Raw genomic sequence first — 6,073 nt, 5'->3', positions numbered from 1 at the left:
GGAGGCTGAGGCAGGAGAATGGCGTGAACCCGGGAGGCGGAGCTTGCAGTGAGCTGAGATCCAGCCACTGCACTCCAGCCTGGGCGACAGAACGAGACTCCGTCTCAAAAAAAAAAAAGAAAAGAGAAAAAAAGAAACTGTGGGCAAAGAAGATACACAAATGGCCAATAAACCCATGAGAAGATGCTCAACAGCATTAGTCCGGAGGAAAACACTTACTAAAACCATGTTGAGATACAACTACTCACCACTCAAATGGATTCAGTAAAAATGGGATGAAAACACCAAGCGTTCGCAAGGATGTGAAACATCTGAATCTCTCATACGTTGCTTGAGAAAAGAAGAATAAGTACCATCACTTCGGAAAACCATGTAGCAGTTTCTTATTCCATTAAACACATACTTTTATATGATCTAGCAATTTCAATTCTGTATTTTTACTCTTAATAAAACAAATGAAACATATTAAAATGCATGTCCACACAAAAACTTGTCCATTCATAGTCATAGCAGCTTTATTCAAAATAACCAGAATCCGGAAACAACCAAAATGTCCATAAACAGGTGATGACATGAATTACAGTACATCTACTATGAATACAACTGTAAAATAAAAGGAACAAATGGATGATAGCTATAACAGAATGGATGAACCTCAAAAGTATTACGCTGAGCAAAAAAGAAAAACATGGCCAGGCATGGTGGTTCACACCTGTAATCCCAGCACCTTGGGGGGCTGCTGGCTTTCGCCCACTTCCCTGGGACCTGTGTGAAGCAGCAGAGGCAGCCATAATCCCTCTTGGAGCATAATTCCACTGACCTGAGAACAACCCCCCATCCCCCACAGTGGCCGCAACAAGCCCTGCCCTAGGAGAGTCTGAGCTCAGACATGCCTAACACTGCCCCAACCTGATAGTGTTTCTTTACCAGCCCTGGCAGCTGAAGACAAAAGACTTGAACTCATGGGAGCTCTATGGCCCTGCCCACCACCTGAGAAACCCAAACACTTATCCAGGTGATCTTAGGGCAAGCTTGTGTCCACCCCTATACTACCACAGCTAATGCTCTCTTGAAAGCACCACCTCCTTGCTGGAGGCCAACCAACTCAAGCCATTACAGCAACTCATAACAGAACAACACTGCTCCAAAAAAAGGAGAAAACAACAGCTAATTCCACTGCCTGTAACATCTTGGCTCCCCAGAGGCCCTGAGTCTGTCCATGCAACAACATCATTGCTAGTATAACCAGCATTCAAGAAAACCAGTGCACTAAACACAACTACAACCAAGGACTCTGACAGAGTCCACTTCACTCCCCTGCTACCTCCACCTGAGCAGGTGCTGGTATCCACAGCTGAGAGACCTGAAGATGAATCGCATCACAGGACTCTTTGTGGACACTCCCCAGTAACAGCCCAGAGCCTGGTAGTCCCACTGGGTGGCTAGACCGGGAAAAGCAATAACAATCACTGCAGTCCAGTTTTCAGGAAGCCGCACCTCTAGAGGAAGGGGGAGAGCACCACAACAAGGGATCACCCGTGGGACAAAAGAATCTGAACAGCGGCCCTTGAACCCCAAATCTTTCCTCTGACATAGTCTACCCAAATGAGAAAGAACCAGAAATACAATTCTGGTAGTATAACAAAACAAGGTTCTCTAACACCCTCAAAAGGTCACACTAGCTCATCAGCAATGGATCCAAACCAAGAAAAAAATCTCTCAATTGTCAGAAAAAGAATTCAAAAGGTCAATTATTGAGCTACTCAAGGCGGTATCAGAGAAAAGTGAAAATCAACTTAAAGAAACTTAAAAAATAATACAGGATATGGATGAAAAAAATCTCCAAAGAAATAGATCTCATAATTAAAAAGCAATCACAACTTCTGGATTTGAATGACACACTTAGAGAAATGCAAAACACACTGGAAAGTTTCAACAATATAATCAAACAAGTAGAAGAAAGAACTTCAGAGCTCAAAGACAAGGCTTTTGAATTAATCCAATTTGACAAAGACAAAGAAAGAGGAATTTTAAAAATGAACAAAGCCTCCAAGAAGTTTGGTATTATGTTAAACGACCAAACATAAGAATAATTGGTATTCCTGAGGAAGAAGGGAAATCTGAAAGTTTGGAAAACTTATTTGAGGGAATAATTGGAGAAAACTTCCTTGGCCTTGCTAGAGATCTAGACATTAAATACAAGAAGCTTGAAGAACACCTGGGAAGTTCATCACCAAAAGATCATCACCTAGGCACACAGTCATGAGGTTTCTAAAGTCAAAAAGTAAAAAGGGCTCTTAAGAGATGTGAGGCAAAAGTATCAGGTAACCAATAAAGGAAAGCCTGTCAAATTAATAGCAGACTTCCCAGCAGAAACTCTACAAGCTAGGAGGGACAGAGATCCTATCTTTAGCCTCCTTAAACAAAATAATTATCCATCAAGAATTTTGTATCCAGTGAAATTAAGCATCATAAATGAAGGAAAGATAAAGTCTTTTTCTGACAAACAAATACTGACAGAATTCACTACCACCAAGCCAGCACTACAAGAACTACTAAAAGTAGTTATAAATCTTTAAACAAAACCTTGAAATACACAAAAATAGAACCTCCTTAAAGCATAAATCTCCTGGGGCCCATAAAACAAGAAAACAATAAAAAAACAAGGTATTCAGGCAACAGCTAGCACAATGAACAGAATAGTACCTCAAATCTCAATACTAACATTGAAGGTAAATGGCTCAAATGCTCCTCTTAAAAGATACAGAATGGCAGAATGGATGATAATTCACCAACCAAGTTTCTGCTGTCTTCAAGAGACTCACCTAACACAAAAGGACCCAGATAAACTTAAGGTAAAAGGATGGAAAAAGATATTCCATGCAAATGGACACCAAAAGTGAGCAGGAGTAACTATTTTATATCAGACAAAACAGATTTTAATGTAACAACAGTTAAAAAAGACAATGAGGGACATTGCATGATGATAAAAGGACTAGTCCAACAGGAAAATATTACAATCCTAAATATGCACCTAACACTGGAGCTTCAAACTTTATAAAACAATTACTACTAGCCCAAAGGAATGAGATAGAAGGCAACACAATGATAGTGGGGGAATTCAATACTCCACTGACAGCTCTAGACAGGTCATCAAGACAGAAAGCCAACAGAGAAACAATGGACTTAAACTATACCCTAAAAACATTCGTCAGCACATGGAACATTCTCCAAGACAGATCATATGATAGGCCACAAAACAAGTCACAATAAATTTAAGAAAATCAAAATTATATCAAGTACTCTCTCAGACCACAGTGAAATAAAATTGAAAATGAACTTCAAAGGAACTCTCAAAACCATGCAAATCCTTGGAAATTAAATAATTGGTTCCTGAACGACCTTTGAGTCAACAATGAAATCAAGATGGAAATTAAAAAATTCTTTGAACTGGATGATAATAGTGACACAACCTATCAAAACCTCTGGGATACAGCAAAAACAGTGCTAAGAGGAAACTTCGGCCAAGGCAGGCAGATCACCTGAGGTTGGGAGTTCGAGACCAGCTTGACCAACATGGGGAAACCCCGTCTCTACTAAAAATACAAAATTAGCTGGGCGTGGTGGTGCATGCCTGTAATCCCAGCTACTTGGGAGGGCAAGGCAGAAGAATTGCTTGAACCCTAGAGGTGGAGGTTGTGGTGAGCTGAGCTCTTGCCGTTACACTCCAGCCTGGGCAACAAGAGTGAAACTCCGTCTCCAAACAATAAAAATAAAAAAAATTTTAAAAAGAGGAAACTTCATAGCATTACAGTCCTACATTAAAAAGAATCTGAAAGAGCACAGATACACAGTCTAAGGTCACACCTCAAGGAACTACAGCAACAAGAACAAACCGAACCAAACCCTAGCAGAAGAAAAGAAATAACAAAGATCTGAGGAGAATTAAATGAAATTGAAACAAAAAAATAAAAAAGATAAGGAAAACCAAAAGCTGGCTCTTTGAAAAGATAAACAAAATTGATAGATCACTAGTGAGATTAACCAAGAAAAGAAGGAGAAGATCCTAATAAGCTCAATTAGAAATGAAACAGGAGATACTACAACCTATAAAACAGAAATACAAAGAATCATTCAATGCTACTACGAACACCTTTGCAAACTAAACTAGAAAACCTAGAGGAGACAGATAAATTCCTGGAAATATACAACCTTCCTAGATTAAACCAGGAAGAAATAGAAACTCTGAACAGACCAATAACAAGCAGTGAGATTGAAATCGTAATTTAAAAATTGCCAAACCAAAAAAAAAAGTCCAGGACCAGATGGATTCACAACTGAATTCTATCAGACATTCAAAGAAGAATTCTCAACAATTCTACTGAAATTATTCCAAAAGATAGAGAGAGAGGGAATCCTCCTTAAATCATTCCATGAAGCCAGTATCACCCTAATATCAAAACTAGGAAAGAACATAACAAAAAAAGAAAACTACAGACCAATGTCCCTGATGAACATAAATACAAAAATCCTCAACAAAATACTAGCCTACCAAATCCAACAGCATATCAAAAAGATAATCCACCATGATCAAGTGGGTTTCATACCAGGGATACAGGGATGGTTTAACATCCACAGGTCAATAAATGTGATACACCACGTAAACAGAATTTTTTAAAGAATCACACGATTATCTCAATAGACACAGAAAAAGCATTTGACAAAATCCAGCATCGCTTTATGATTAAAATCCTCAGCAAAATCTACCTAGAGAAAAGAATACCTTAAGGTAATAAAAGCCACCTATGACAAACCCACAGCCAACATTATACTGAAGGGGGGAAAGCTGAAAGCATTCCCCCCTGAGAACTGGAACAATGTAAGGATGCCCACTCTCACCACTTCGATTCAACATAGTACTGGAAGTCCTAGCCAGAGCAATCAGACAAGAGAAAGAAATAAAGCACATCCAAATTGGTAATGATGAAGTCAAACCATTGCTGTTTGCTGATGATATGATTGTATACCTAGAACACTCTAAACACTCACCCAAAAAGCTCCAGGATCTGATAAATGAATTAAGAAAAGTTTCAGGATACAAAATCAATGTACACAAATCAGTAGCACTGCTATACACCAACAGCAAGCAAGCTGAGAAACAAAGCAATAACTTAACCCCTTTTACAATAACTGCAAAAAATAAAATAAAATAAAATACTTAGGGATATACCTAACCAAAGAGGTGAAAGATCTCTACAAGGAGAACTACAAAACATTGCTGAAAGAAATCATAGATGACACAAACAAATGCAAACACACCCCATGCTCATGGATGAATAGAATCAATATTGTGAAAATGACCATACTGCCAAAAGCAATCTATAAATTCAATGCAATTCTCATCAAAATACCATTATCATTCTTCACAGAACTAGAAAATAAAAAAAGAGCCTTAAATTCATATGGAACAAAAGAGCCCACATAGCCAAACCAAGACTAAAGAAAAAAGAACAAATCTGGAGGCATCACATTACTTGACTTCAAACTATACTACCAGGCTATTGTCACCAAAACAGCATGGTGCCAATATAAAAATAGGCACATAGACCAACGGAACAGAATAGCGACCCCAGAAATAAAGCCAAATACTTACAACCAACTGATCTTTGACAAAGCAAACAAGAACATAAAGTAGGGAAAGGACACCCTATTCAACAAATGGTGCTGGGATAATTGACTAGCCCCATGTAGAAGAATAAATCTGCATCCTCATCTTTCACCTTATACAAAAATCAATTCAAGATGAATCAAATACTTAAATCTAAGACCTGAAGTCATAAAAATTCTAAAAGATAACATTGGAAAAACTCTTCTAGACATTGGCTTAGATTGATTCTATTCATCCATGAGGCAAAGAATTCATGACCAAGAACCTCATGGCCAAGAAAAGCAAATGCAACAAAGATAAATAGAAGGACTTAACTAAACTAGAAAGCTTCTGCACAGCAAAAGAAATAATCAGGCTGGGCGTGGTGACTCATGCCTGTAATCCCAGCACTTTGGGAGGCCAAGG

Source organism: Colobus angolensis, unplaced genomic scaffold (genome assembly GCF_000951035.1).
Source record: "Colobus angolensis palliatus isolate OR3802 unplaced genomic scaffold, Cang.pa_1.0 Scaffold437, whole genome shotgun sequence".
Lineage (NCBI taxonomy): Eukaryota > Metazoa > Chordata > Mammalia > Primates > Cercopithecidae > Colobus > Colobus angolensis.
Note: the sequence above shows the minus strand (reverse complement) of the source record.